Source organism: Schistocerca americana, chromosome 10 (genome assembly GCF_021461395.2).
Source record: "Schistocerca americana isolate TAMUIC-IGC-003095 chromosome 10, iqSchAmer2.1, whole genome shotgun sequence".
In the NCBI taxonomy this organism is placed as follows: Eukaryota; Metazoa; Arthropoda; class Insecta; order Orthoptera; family Acrididae; genus Schistocerca; species Schistocerca americana.
Window position 1 is genome coordinate 47,616,399 of NC_060128.1, and position 16,433 is coordinate 47,632,831.

Here is a 16,433-nt window from a genome sequence, read left to right on the forward strand (position 1 = left end):
AAGTACAAGAGAACTGACACTCTCACTTACTATGATTTGAACCTCTCCTGTGAGTCCAATTTAAAATTCCGATGCTTCACTTCAGGTTTACTGTATAACTTGCACCTTCTTATTCACGAAGAAACACAGATATTGCATCCGAATTTAATACAAAAGGCACAATGCCGACCTAAGTACAACTGGACTGACCCTCTCACTTTCAACGATTTGAACCTCTCCTGTGAGTCCAGTTTTAGATTCCGATGCTTCACTTCACGTTTACTGTATACCTAGCACCTACTTAATGACGATGAAACACAGAAATTGCATCCGAATTTAATACAAAAGGCACAATGAAGACTTAAGTACAAGAGGACTGACCCTCTCACTTTCAACGATTTGAACCTCTCCTGTGAGTCCAGTTTTAGATTCCGATGCTTCACTTTAGGTCTACGGTATACCTTGCTCCTTCTTATTGGCGATTAAACACTGAAATTGCATCGGAATTTGATACAAAAGGCACAATGCCGACTTAAGTACAAGAGGACTGACCCTCTCACTTTCTACGATTTGAACCTCTCCTGTGAGTTCAGTTTTAGGTTCCGATGCTTCACTTCAAGATTACTTTATACCTTGCACCTTCTTATTGACGATGAAACACAGAAATAGCATCGGAATGTAATACAAAATGCACAATGCCGACCTAAGTAAAAGGGGACTGACACTCTCACTTTCTACGATTTGAACCTCTCCTGTGAGTCCAGTTTTAGATTCCGTTGCTTCACTTGAGATTTACTGTATACCATGCACCTGCTTATTGACGATGAAACACAGAAATTGCACCCGTATTTAATACAAAAGGCACAATGCCGACTTAAGTATAGAGGACTGACACTCTCACTTTCTACGATTTGAACCTCTGCAGTGAGTCCAGTTTTAGATCCGATTCTTTACTTCAGGTTTACTGTATACCTTGCACCTTCTTATTGACGATGATACACAGAAATTGCATCCGAATTTAATACAAAACGCACAATGCCGACTCAAGTACAAGTGGACTGACACTCTCACTTTCTACGATTTGAACCTCTCCTGTGAGTCCAGTTTTAGTTTCCGATGCTTCAGGTGAAGATTACTGTATACCTTGCACCTTCTTATTGACTATGAAACACAGAAATTGCATCGGAATTTAATTCGAAAGGCACAAGGCCGACTTAAGTACAAGAGGACTGACACTCCCACTTTCTATGATTTGAACCTCTCCTGTGAGTCCAGTTTTAGAATCCGATGCTTCACTTCATGTTTACTGCATTTTGGACTTTCTTATTGACGATGAAACACAGAGTTTGCATCCGAATTTAATACAAAATGCACAATGCCGACTTAAGTACAACAGGACTGACACTCTCACTTACTATGATTTGAACCTCTCCTGTGAGTCCAGTTTCAGATTCCGATGCTACACTTCAAGTTTACTGTATCCCTTGGACCTTCTTATTGACGATCAAACACAGAAATTGCATCCGAATTAAATACAAAAGGCACAATGCCGACTTAAGTACAAGAGGACTCACACTCTCACTTTCTATGATTTGAACATCTCCAGTGAGTCCAGTTTTAGATTCCGATGCTTAACTTCAGTTTTACTGTATACCTTGCACCTTCTTAATGACGATGAAACACAGAAATTGCATCCGAATTTAATACAAAAGCACAATGCCGACTTAAGTACATAAGGACTGACACTCTCACTTTCTACGATTTGAACCTCTCCTGTGAGACCAGTTTTAAATTCCGATGCTCCACTTCAGGTTTACTGTATACCTTGCAACTTCTTATTGACGATGAAACACAGAAATAGCATCCGAATTTAATACAAAAGGCACAATGCCGACTTAGGTAAAAGAGGACTGACACTCTCACTTTCTACGATTTGAACCTCTCCCTGTGAGTCCAGTTTTAGATTCCGATGCTTCACTTCAGTATTACTGTATACCTTGCACCTTCTCATTGATGATGAAACACAGAAATTGCATCCGAATTTAATACAAAAGGCACAATGCTGACTTAAGTACAAGAGTACTGACACTCTCACTTTCTACGATATGAACCTCTCCTGTGAGTCCAGTTTCAGATTCCGACGCTTTACTTCGGGTTTACTGTATACCTTGCACCTTCTTATTGACGATGAAACGTAGAAATTGCATCGGAATTTAATACAAAAGGCACAATGCCGACTTAAGCAAAAGAGGACTGACACTCTCACTTTCTACGATATGAACCTCTTGTGTGAGTCCAGTTTAAGATTCCGATGCTTCACTTCGGGTTTACTGTATACCTTGCACCTTCTTATTGACGATGAAACACAGAAATTGCATCCGAATTTAATACAAAAGGCACAATGCCGATTTAAGCAAAAGAGGACTGACACTCTCACTTTCTACGATTTGAACCTCTCCTGTGTGTCCAGTTTTAGATTCCGATGCTTAACTTCAGGTTTACTATATACCTTGCACCTTCTTATTGACGATGAAACACAGAAATTGCATCCGAATTTAATACAAAAGGCACAATGCCGACTTAAGTACAAGAGGACTGACACTCTCACTTTCTATGATTTGATCCTCTCCTGTGAGTCCAGTTTTAGATTCCGATGCTTCACTTCAGGTTTACTGTATACCTTGCACCTTCTTATTAACGATGAAGCACAGAAATTGCATCCGAATTTAATACCAAAGGCACAATAACGACTTAAGTACAAGAGGATTGACACTCTCACTTTCTATGATTTGAACCTCTCCTGTGGGTCCAGTTTTAGATCCCGATGCTTCACTTCAGGTTTACTGTATCCCTTGGACCTTCTTATTGACGATGAAACACAGAAGTTGCATCCGAATTTAATACAAATGGCGCAATGCCGACTTAAGTACAAGACGACTGACACTCTCACTTTCTACGATTTGAACCTATCCTGTGAGTCCAGTTTTAGATAAAGATGCTTCACATCAAGATTACTGTATACCCTGCACCTTCTTATTGACGATGAAACACAGAAATTGCATCCGAATTTAATACAAAAGCACAATGCCGACTTAAGTACGAGAGAACTGACACTCTCACTTACTATGATTTGAACCTCTCCTGTGAGTCCAATTTAAAATTCCGATGCTTCACTTCAGGTTTACTGTATAACTTGCACCTTCTTATTCACGAAGAAACACAGATATTGCATCCGAATTTAATACAAAAGGCACAATGCCGACTTAAGTACAACTGGACTGACCCTCTCACTTTCAACGATTTGAACCTCTCCTGTGAGTCCAGTTTTAGATTCCGATGCTTCACTTCACGTTTACTGTATACCTAGCACCTACTTAATGACGATGAAACACAGAAATTGCATCCGAATTTAATACAAAAGGCACAAAGAAGACTTAAGTACAAGAGGACTGACCCTCTCACTTTCAACGATTTGAACCTCTCCTGTGAGTCCAGTTTTAGATTCCGATGCTTCACTTTAGGTCTACGGTATACCTTGCTCCTTCTTATTGGCGATTAAACACTGAAATTGCATCGGAATTTGATACAAAAGGCACAATGCCGACTTAAGTACAAGAGGACTGACCCTCTCACTTTCTACGATTCGAACCTCTCCTGTGAGTTCAGTTTCAGGTTCCGATGCTTCACTTCAAGATTACTTTATACCTTGCACCTTCTTATTGACGATGAAACACAGAAATAGCATCGGAATGTAATACAAAATGCACAATGCCGACCTAAGTAAAAGGGGACTGACACTCTCACTTTCTACGATTTGAACCTCTCCTGTGAGTCCAGTTTTAGATTCCGTTGCTTCACTTGAGATTTACTGTATACCATGCACCTGCTTATTGACGATGAAACACAGAAATTGCACCCGTAATTTAATACAAAAGGCACAATGCCGACTTAAGTATAGAGGACTGACACTCTCACTTTCTACGATTTGAACCTCTGCAGTGAGTCCAGTTTTAGATCCGATTCTTTACTTCAGGTTTACTGTATACCTTGCACCTTCTTATTGACGATGATACACAGAAATTGCATCCGAATTTAATACAAAACGCACAATGCCGACTCAAGTACAAGTGGACTGACACTCTCACTTTCTACGATTTGAACCTCTCCTGTGAGTCCAGTTTTAGTTTCCGATGCTTCAGGTGAAGATTACTGTATACCTTGCACCTTCTTATTGACTATGAAACACAGAAATTGCATCGGAATTTAATTCGAAAGGCACAAGGCCGACTTAAGTACAAGAGGACTGACACTCCCACTTTCTATGATTTGAACCTCTCCTGTGAGTCCAGTTTTGGAATCCGATGCTTCACTTCATGTTTACTGCATTTTGGACTTTCTTATTGACGATGAAACACAGAGTTTGCATCCGAATTTAATACAAAATGCACAATGCCGACTTAGGTACAACAGGACTGACACTCTCACTTACTATGATTTGAACCTCTCCTGTGAGTCCAGTTTCAGATTCCGATGCTACACTTCAAGTTTACTGTATCCCTTGGACCTTCTTATTGACGATCAAACACAGAAATTGCATCCGAATTAAATACAAAAGGCACAATGCCGACTTAAGTACAAGAGGACTCACACTCTCACTTTCTATGATTTGAACATCTCCAGTGAGTCCAGTTTCAGATTCCGATGCTTAACTTCAGTTTTACTGTATACCTTGCACCTTCTTAATGACGATGAAACACAGAAATTGCATCCGAATTTAATACAAAAGGCACAATGCCGACTTATGTACATAAGGACTGACACTCTCACTTTCTACGATTTGAACCTCTCCTGTGAGACCAGTTTTAAATTCCGATGCTCCACTTCAGGTTTACTGTATACCTTGCAACTTCTTATTGACGATGAAACACAGAAATAGCATCCGAATTTAATACAAAAGGCACAATGCCGACTTAGGTAAAAGAGGACTGACACTCTCACTTTCTACGATTTGAACCTCTCCTGTGAGTCCAGTTTTAGATTCCGATGCTTCACTTCAGTATTACTGTATACCTTGCACCTTCTTATTGATGATGAAACACAGAAATTGCATCCGAATTTAATACAAAAGGCACAATGCTGACTTAAGTACAAGAGTACTGACACTCTCACTTTCTACGATATGAACCTCTCCTGTGAGTCCAGTTTCAGATTCCGACGCTTTACTTCGGGTTTACTGTATACCTTGCACCTTCTTATTGACGATGAAACGTAGAAATTGCATCGGAATTTAATACAAAAGGCACAATGCCGACTTAAGCAAAAGAGGACTGACACTCTCACTTTCTACGATATGAACCTCTTGTGTGAGTCCAGTTTAAGATTCCGATGCTTCACTTCGGGTTTACTGTATACCTTGCACCTTCTTATTGACGATGAAACACAGAAATTGCATCCGAATTTAATACAAAAGGCACAATGCCGATTTAAGCAAAAGAGGACTGACACTCTCACTTTCTACGATTTGAACCTCTCCTGTGTGTCCAGTTTTAGATTCCGATGCTTAACTTCAGGTTTACTATATACCTTGCACCTTCTTATTGACGATGAAACACAGAAATTGCATCCGAATTTAATACAAAAGGCACAATGCCGACTTAAGTACAAGAGGACTGACACTCTCACTTTCTATGATTTGATCCTCTCCTGTGAGTCCAGTTTTAGATTCCGATGCTTCACTTCAGGTTTACTGTATACCTTGCACCTTCTTATTAACGATGAAGCACAGAAATTGCATCCGAATTTAATACCAAAGGCACAATAACGACTTAAGTACAAGAGGATTGACACTCTCACATTCTATGATTTGAACCTCTCCTGTGAGTCCAGTTTTAGATCCCGATGCTTCACTTCAGGTTTACTGTATCCCTTGAACCTTCTTATTGACGATCAAACACAGAAGTTGCATCCGAATTTAATACAAAAGGCACAATGCCGACTTAAGTACAAGACGACTGACACTCTCACTTTCTTCGATTTGAACCTATCCTGAGAGACCAGTTTTAGATAACGATGCTTCACGTCAAGATTACTGTATACCCTGCACCTTCTTATTGACGATGAAACACAAAAATTGCATCCGAATTTAATACAAAAGGCACAATGCCGACTTAAGTACAAGAGGACTGACACTCTCACTTTCTATGATTTGAACCTCTCCTGTGAGTCCAGTTTTAGATTCCGATGCTTCACTTCAGGTTTACTATATCCGTTGGACCTTGTTATTGACGATTAAACACAGAGTTTGCATCCGAATTTAATACCAAATGCACAATGAAGACATAAGTACAAGAGGACTGACGATCTAACTTTCTATGAATTGTATTACTCCTGTGAGTCCAGTTTTAGATTCCGATGCTTCACTTCAGGTTTACTGTACCCCTTGGAGCTTCTTATTGACGATGAAACACAGAAATTGCATCCGAATTTAATATAAAAGGCACAATGCCGACTTCAGTACGAGAGGACTGACACTCTCACTTTCTACGATTTGAACCTCTCCTGTGAGTCCTGTTTTAGATTCTGATGCTTCACTTCAGGTTTACTGTATACCCTGCACCTTCTTATTGATGATGAAACACAGAGTTTGCATCCGAATTGATTACAAAAGGCACAATGCCGACTTAAGTACAAGAGGACTGACACTCTCACTTTCTTCGATTTGAACCTCTCCTGTGAGTCCAGTTTTAGATTTCGATGCTTCACTTCAGGTTTACTGTATACCTTGCACCTTCTTATTGACGATGAAGCACAGAAATTGCATCCGAATTTAATACAAAGGCACAATGCCGACTTAAGTACAAAAGGACTGACACTCTCACTTTCTTTGATTTGAACCTCTCCTGTGAGACCAGTTTTAGATTCCGATGCCTCACTTCAGGTTTACTGTATCCCTGGGACCTTCTTATTGACGATGAAACACAGAAATTGCTCCGAATTTATTACAAAAGGCTCAATGCCGACATAAGAACAAGAGGACTGACACTCTAACTTTCTATGATTTGAACCTCTCCTGTGAGTGCAGTTATAGATTCCGATGCTTCACTTCAGGTATACTGTATCCCTTGGACCTTCTTATTGACGATGAAACACAGAAATTGCATCCGAATTTAATACAACAGGCACAATGCCGACATAAGTACAAGAGGACTGACTCTCTCACTTACTATGATTTGAACCTCTCCTGTGAGTCCAGTTTAAGATTCCGATGCTTCACTTCAGGTTTACTGTTTACCTTGCACCTTCTTATTGACGATGAAACACAGAAATTGCATCGGAATTTAATACAAAAGGCACAATGCCGACTTAAGCAAAAGAGGACAGACACTCTCACTTTCTACGAAATGACCCTCTCCTGTGAGTCCAGTTTTAGATTTCGATGCTTCTTTTCAGGTTTACTGTATACCTTGCACCTTCTTATTGACGATGAAGCACAGAAATTGCATCCGAATTTAATACAAAATGCACAATGCCGACTTAAGTACAAAAGGACTGACACTCTCACTTTCTATGATTTGAACCTCTCCTGTGAGTCCAGTTTTAGATTCCGATGCCTCACTTCCTGTTTACTGTATCCCTTGGACCTTCTTAATGACGATGAAACACAGAAATTGCATCCGAATTTATTACAAAAGGCACAATGCCGACATAAGAACAAGAGGACTGACACTCTAACTTTCTATGATTTGAACCTCTCCTGTGAGTCCAGTTATAGATTCCGATGCTTCACTTCAGGTATACTGTATCACTTGGACCTTCTTACTGACGATGAAACACAGACATTGCATCCGAATTTAATACAAAAGGCACAATGCCGACTTAAGTAAAAGTGGACTGACACTCCTCACTTTCTGTGATTTGAACCTCTCCTGTGAGTCCAGTTTTAGATTCCGATGCTTCACTTCAGGTTTACTGTATACCTTTCACCTTCTTATTGACGATGCAAACACTGGAAATTGCATCGGAATTTAATACAAAATGCACAAAGCCGACTTAAGTACAGGAGGACTGACACTCTCACTTATTATGACTTTGAACCTCTCCTGTGAGTCCAGTTTTAGATTCCGATGCTTCACTTCAGGTGTACTGTATACCTTGCACCTTCGTATTGACGGTGAACACAGAAATTGCATCCGAATTTAATACAAAAGGCACATTGCAGAGCTTAAGTACAAGAGGACTGACACTCTCACTTTCTACGATTTGAACCTCTCCTGTGAGTCCAGTTTTAGATTCCGATGCTTCACTTCAGTATTACTCTATACCTTGCACCTTCTTATTGATGATGAAACACAGAAATTGCATCCGAATTTAATACAAAAGGCACAATGCTGACTTAAGTACAAGAGTACTGACACTCTCACTTTCTACGATATGAACCTCTCCTGTGAGTCCAGTTTCAGATTCCGACGCTTTACTTCGGGATTACTGTATACCTTGCACCTTCTTATTGACGATGAAACGCAGAAATTGCATCGGAATTTAATACAAAAGGCACAATGCCGACTTAAGCAAAAGAGGACTGACACTCTCACTTTCTACGATATGAACCTCTTGTGTGAGTCCAGTTTAAGATTCCGATGCTTCACTTCGGGTTTACTGTATACCTTGCACCTTCTTATTGACGATGAAACACAGAAATTGCATCCGAATTTAATACAAAAGGCACAATGCCGATTTAAGCAAAAGAGGACTGACACTCTCACTTTCTACGATTTGAACCTCTCCTGTGTGTCCAGTTTTAGATTCCGATGCTTAACTTCAGGTTTACTATATACCTTGCACCTTCTTATTGACGATGAAACACAGAAATTGCATCCGAATTTAATACAAAAGGCACAATGCCGACTTAAGTACAAGAGGACTGACACTCTCACTTTCTATGATTTGATCCTCTCCTGTGAGTCCAGTTTTAGATTCCGATGCTTCACTTCAGGTTTACTGTATACCTTGCACCTTCTTATTAACGATGAAGCACAGAAATTGCATCCGAATTTAATACCAAAGGCACAATAACGACTTAAGTACAAGAGGATTGACACTCTCACATTCTATGATTTGAACCTCTCCTGTGAGTCCAGTTTTAGATCCCGATGCTTCACTTCAGGTTTACTGTATCCCTTGAACCTTCTTATTGACGATCAAACACAGAAGTTGCATCCGAATGTAATACAAAAGGCACAATGCCGACTTAAGTACAAGACGACTGACACTCTCACTTTCTACGATTTGAACCTATCCTGAGAGACCAGTTTTAGATAACGATGCTTCACGTCAAGATTACTGTATACCCTGCACCTTCTTATTGACGATGAAACACAAAAATTGCATCCGAATTTAATACAAAAGGCACAATGCCGACTTAAGTACAAGAGGACTGACACTCTCACTTTCTATGATTTGAACCTCTCCTGTGAGTCCAGTTTTAGATTCCGATGCTTCACTTCAGGTTTACTATATCCGTTGGACCTTGTTATTGACGATTAAACACAGAGTTTGCATCCGAATTTAATACCAAATGCACAATGAAGACATAAGTACAAGAGGACTGACGATCTAACTTTCTATGAATTGTACTACTCCTGTGAGTCCAGTTTTAGATTCCGATGCTTCACTTCAGGTTTACTGTACCCCTTGGAGCTTCTTATTGACGATGAAACACAGAAATTGCATCCGAATTTAATATAAAAGGCACAATGCCGACTTCAGTACGAGAGGACTGACACTCTCACTTTCTACGATTTGAACCTCTCCTGTGAGTCCTGTTTTAGATTCTGATGCTTCACTTCAGGTTTACTGTATACCCTGCACCTTCTTATTGATGATGAAACACAGAGTTTGCATCCGAATTGATTACAAAAGGCACAATGCCGACTTAAGTACAAGAGGACTGACACTCTCACTTTCTTCGATTTGAACCTCTCCTGTGAGTCCAGTTTTAGATTTCGATGCTTCATTTCAGGTTTACTGTATACCTTGCACCTTCTTATTGACGATGAAGCACAGAAATTGCATCCGAATTTAATACAAAAGGCACAATGCCGACTTAAGTACAAAAGGACTGACACTCTCACTTTCTTTGATTTGAACCTCTCCTGTGAGTCCAGTTTTAGATTCCGATGCCTCACTTCAGGTTTACTGTATCCCTGGGACCTTCTTATTGACGATGAAACACAGAAATTGCTCCGAATTTATTACAAAAGGCTCAATGCCGACATAAGAACAAGAGGACTGACACTCTAACTTTCTATGATTTGAACCTCTCCTGTGAGTGCAGTTATAGATTCCGATGCTTCACTTCAGGTATACTGTATCCCTTGGACCTTTTTATTGACGATGAAACACAGAAATTGCATCCGAATTTAATACAACAGGCACAATGCCGACATAAGTACAAGAGGACTGACTCTCTCACTTACTATGATTTGAACCTCTCCTGTGAGTCCAGTTTAAGATTCCGATGCTTCACTTCAGGTTTACTGTTTACCTTGCACCTTCTTATTGACGATGAAACACAGAAATTGCATCGGAATTTAATACAAAAGGCACAATGCCGACTTAAGCAAAAGAGGACTGACACTCTCACTTTCTACGAAATGACCCTCTCCTGTGAGTCCAGTTTTAGATTTCGATGCTTCTTTTCAGGTTTACTGTATACCTTGCACCTTCTTATTGACGATGAAGCACAGAAATTGCATCCGAATTTAATACAAAATGCACAATGCCGACTTAAGTACAAAAGGACTGACACTCTCACTTTCTATGATTTGAACTTCTCCTGTGAGTCCAGTTTTAGATTCCGATGGATCACTTCCTGTTTACTGTATCCCTTGGACCTTCTTAATGACGATGAAACACAGAAATTGCATCCGAATTTATTACAAAAGGCACAATGCCGACATAAGAACAAGAGGACTGACACTTTAACTTTCTATGATTTGAACCTCTCCTGTGAGTCCAGTTATAGATTCCGATGCTCCACTTCAGGTATACTGTATCACTTGGACCTTCTTACTGACGATGAAACACAGACATTGCATCCGAATTTAATACAAAAGGCACAATGCCGACTTAAGTAAAAGTGGACTGACACTCTCACTTTCTGTGATTTGAACCTCTCCTGTGAGTCCAGTTTTAGATTCCGGTGCTTCACTTCAGGTTTACTGTATACCTTTCACCTTCTTATTGACGATGAAACACTGAAATTGCATCGGAATTTAATACAAAATGCACAATGCCGACTTAAGTACAGGAGGACTGACACTCTCACTTATTATGATTTGAACCTCTCCTGTGAGTCCAGTTTTAGATTCCGATGCTTCACTTCAGGTGTACTGTATACCTTGCACCTTCGTATTGACGGTGAAACACAGAAATTGCATCCGAATTTAATACAAAAGGCACAGTGCCGACTTAAGTACAAGAGGACTGACACTCTCTCTTTCTACGATTTGATCCTCTCCTGTGAGTCCAGTTTTAGATTCCGATGCTTCACTTCCAGATTACATTATACCTTGCACCTTCTTATTGACGATGAAACACAGAAATTGCATCCGAATTTAATACAAAAGGCACAATGCCGACTTAAGCACAAGAGGACTGACACTCTCACTTTCTACGATTTGAACCTGTCCTGTGAGTCCAGTTTTAGATTCCGATGCTTCACTTCAAATTTACTGTATCCCTTGGACCTTCTTATAGACAATCAAACACAGAAATTGCATCCGAATTTAATACAAAAGGCACAATGCCGACTTAAGTACAAGAGGAGTGACACTCTCACTTTCTATGATTTGATCCTCTCCTGTGAGTCCAGTTTTAGATTCCGATGCTTCACTTCAGGTGTACTGTATACCTTGCACCTTCGTATTGACGGTGAAACACAGAAATTGCATCCGAATTTAATACAAAAGGCACATTGCAGACTTAAGTACAAGAGGACTGACACTCTCACTTTCTATGATTTGAACCTCTCCTGTGAGTCCAGTTTTAGATTCCGAAGTTTCACTTCAGATTTACTGTATACCTTGCACCATCTTATTGACGATGAAACACAGAAATTGCATCCGAATTTAATACAAAAGGCACAATGCCGACTTAAGTACAAGAGGACTGACACTCTCTCTTTCTACGATTTGATCCTCTCCTGTGAGTCCAGTTTTAGATTCCGATGCTTCACTTCCAGATTACATTATACTTTGCACCTTCTTATTGACGATGAAACACAGAGTTTGCATCCGAATTTAATACAAAATGCACAATGCCGACTTAAGTACAAGAGGACTGACACTCTCACTTACTATGATTTGAACCTCTCCTGTGAGTCCAGTTTTAGATTCCGATGCTACACTTCAAGTTTACTGTATCCCTTGGACCTTCTTATTGACGATCAAACACAGAAATTGCATCCGAATTTAATACAAAAGGCACAATGCCGACTTAAGTACAAGAGGACTGACACTCTCACTTTCTATGATTTGAACCTCTCCAGTGAGTCCAGTTTTAGATTCCGATGCATAACTTCAGTTTTACTGTATACCTTGCACCTTCTTATTGACGATGAAACACAGAAATTGCATCCAAATTTAATACAAAAGGCACAATGCCGACTTAAGTACAAGAGGACTGACACTCTCACTTTCTACGATTTGAACCTCTCCTGTGAGACCAGTTTTAAATTCCGATGCTCCACTTCAGGTTTACTGTATACCTTGCAACTTCTTATTGACGATGAAACACAGAAATAGCATCCGAATTTAATACAAAAGGCACAATGCCGACTTAGGTAAAAGAGGACTGACACTCTCACTTTCTACGATTTGAACCTCTCCTGTGAGTCCAGTTTAAGATTCCGATGCTTCACTTCAGGTTTACTGTATACCTTGCACCTTCTTATTGATGATGAAACACAGAAATTGCATCCGAATTTAATACAAAAGGCACAATGCTGACTTAAGTACAAGAGTACTGACACTCTCACTTTCTACGATATGAACCTCTCCTGTGAGTCCAGTTTCAGATTCCGACGCTTCACTTCGGGTTTACTGTATACCTTGCACCTTCTTATTGACGATGAAACACAGAAATTGCATCGGAATTTAATACAAAAGGCACAATGCCGACTTAAGCAAAAGAGGACTGACACTCTCACTTTCTACGATATGAACCTCTCGTGTGAGTCCAGTTTTAGATTCCGATGCTTCACTTCGGGTTTACTGTATACCTTGCACCTTCTTACTGACGATGAAACACAGAAATTGCATCCGAATCTAATACAAAAGGCACAATGCCGACTTAAGCAAAAGAGGACTGACACTCTCACTTTCTACGATTTGAACCTCTCCTGTGTGTCCAGTTTTAGATTCCGATGCCTCACTTCCGGTTTACTGTATCCCTTGGACCTTCTTATTGACGATGAAACACAGAAATTGCATCCGAATTTATTACAAAAGGCACAATGCCGACATAAGAACAAGTGGACTGACACTCTAACTTTCTATGATTTGAACCTCTCCTGTGAGTCCAGTTATAGATTCCGATGCTTCACTTCAGGTATACTGTATCACTTGGACCTTCTTACTGACGATGAAACACAGAAATTGCATCCGAATTTAATACAAAAGGCACAATGCCGACTTAAGTAAAAGTGGACTGACACTCTCACTTTCTATGATTTGAACCTCTCCTGTGAGTCCAGTTTTAGATTCCGATGCTTCACTTCAGGTTTACTGTATACCTTTCACCTTCTTATTGACGATGAAACACTGTTTTGCATCGGAATTTAATACAAAATGCACAATGCCGACTTAAGTACAGGAGGACTGACACTCTCACTTATTATGATTTGAACCTTTCCTGTGAGTCCAGTTTTAGATTCCGATGCTTCACTTCAGGTGTACTGTATACCTTGCACCTTCGTATTGACGGTGAAACACAGAAATTGCATCCGAATTTAATACAAAAGGCACATTGCAGACTTAAGTACAAGAGGACTGACACTCTCACTTTCTATGATTTGAACCTCTCCTGTGAGTGCAGTTTTAGATTCCGAACTTTCACTTCAGATTTACTGTATACCTTGCACCATCTTATTGACGATGAAACACAGAAATTGCATCCGAATTTAATACAAAAGGCACAATGCCGACTTAAGTACAAGAGGACTGACACTCTCTCTTTCTACGATTTGATCCTCTCCTGTGAGTCCAGTTTTAGATTCCGATGCTTCACTTCCAGATTACATTATACCTTGCACCTTCTTATTGACGATGAAACACAGAAATTGCATCCGAATTTAATACAAAAGGCACAATGCCGACTTAAGTACAAGAGGACTGACACTCTCACTTTCTACGATTTGAACCCGTCCTGTGAGTCCAGTTTTAGATTCCGATGCTTCACTTCAAGTTTACTGTATCCCTTGGACCTTCTTATTGACGATCAAACACAGAAATTGCACCCGAATTTAATACAAAAGGCACAATGCCGACTTAAGTACAAGAGGAGTGACACTCTCACTTTCTATGATTTGATCCTCTCCTGTGAGTCCAGTTTTAGATTCCGATGCTTCACTTCAGGTGTACTGTATACCTTGCACCTTCGTATTGACGGTGAAACACAGAAATTGCATCCGAATTTAATACAAAAGGCACATTGCAGACTTAAGTACAAGAGGACTGACACTCTCACTTTCTATGATTTGAACCTCTCCTGTGAGTCCAGTTTTAGATTCCGAAGTTTCACTCAGATTTACTGTATACCTTGCACCATCTTATTGACGATGAAACACAGAAATTGCATCCGAATTTAATACAAAAGGCACAATGCCGACTTAAGTACAAGAGGACTGACACTCTCTCTTTCTACGATTTGATCCTCTCCTGTGAGTCCAGTTTTAGATTCCGATGCTTCACTTCCAGATTACATTATACTTTGCACCTTCTTATTGACGATGAAACACAGAGTTTGCATCCGAATTTAATACAAAATGCACAATGCCGACTTAAGTACAAGAGGACTGACACTCTCACTTACTATGATTTGAACCTCTCCTGTGAGTCCAGTTTTAGATTCCGATGCTACACTTCAAGTTTACTGTATCCCTTGGACCTTCTTATTGACGATCAAACACAGAAATTGCATCCGAATTTAATACAAAAGGCACAATGCCGACTTAAGTACAAGAGGACTGACACTCTCACTTTCTATGATTTGAACCTCTCCAGTGAGTCCAGTTTTAGATTCCGATGCATAACTTCAGTTTTACTGTATACCTTGCACCTTCTTATTGACGATGAAACACAGAAATTGCATCCGAATTTAATACAAAAGGCACAATGCCGACTTAAGTACAAGAGGACTGACACTCTCACTTTCTACGATTTGAACCTCTCCTGTGAGACCAGTTTTAAATTCCGATGCTCCACTTCAGGTTTACTGTATACCTTGCAACTGCTTATTGGCGATGAAACACAGAAATAGCATCCGAATGTAATACAAAAGGCACAATGCCGACTTAGGTAAAAGAGGAATGACACTCTCACTTTCTACGATTTGAACCTCTCCTGTGAGTCCAGTTTAAGATTCCGATGCTTCACTTCAGGTTTACTGTATACCTTGCACCTTCTTATTGATGATGAAACACAGAAATTGCATCCGAATTTAATACAAAAGGCACAATGCCGACTTAAGCAAAAGAGGACTGACACTCTCACTTTCTACGATTTGAACCTCTCCTGTGTGTCCAGTTTTAGATTCCGATGCTTAACTTCAGGTTTACTATATACCTTGCACCTTCTTATTGACGATGAAACACAGAAATTGCATCCGAATTTAATACAAAAGGCACAATGCCGACTTAAGTACAAGAGGACTGACACTCTCACTTTCTACGATTTGATCCTCTCCTGTGAGTCCAGTTTTAGATTCCGATGCTTCACTTCAGGTTTACTGTATACCTTGCACCTTCTTATTAACGATGAAGCACAGAAATTGCATCCGAATTTAATACCAAATTCACAATGCCGACTTAAGTACAAGAGGACTGACACTCTCACTTTCTATGATTTGAACCTCTCCTGTGAGTCCAGTTTTAGATCCCGATGCTTCACTTCAGGTTTACTGTATCCCTTGAACCTTCTTATAGACGATCAAGCACAGAAGTTGCATCTGAATTTAATACAAAAGGCACAATGCTGACTTAAGTACAAGAGTACTGACACTCTCACTTTCTACGATATGAACCTCTCCTGTGAGTCCAGTTTCAGATTCCGACGCTTCACTGCGGGTTTACTGTATACCTTGCACCTTCTTATTGACGATGAAACACAGAAATTGCATCGGAATTTAATACAAAAGGCACAATGCCGACTTAAGCAAAAGAGGACTGACACTCTCAC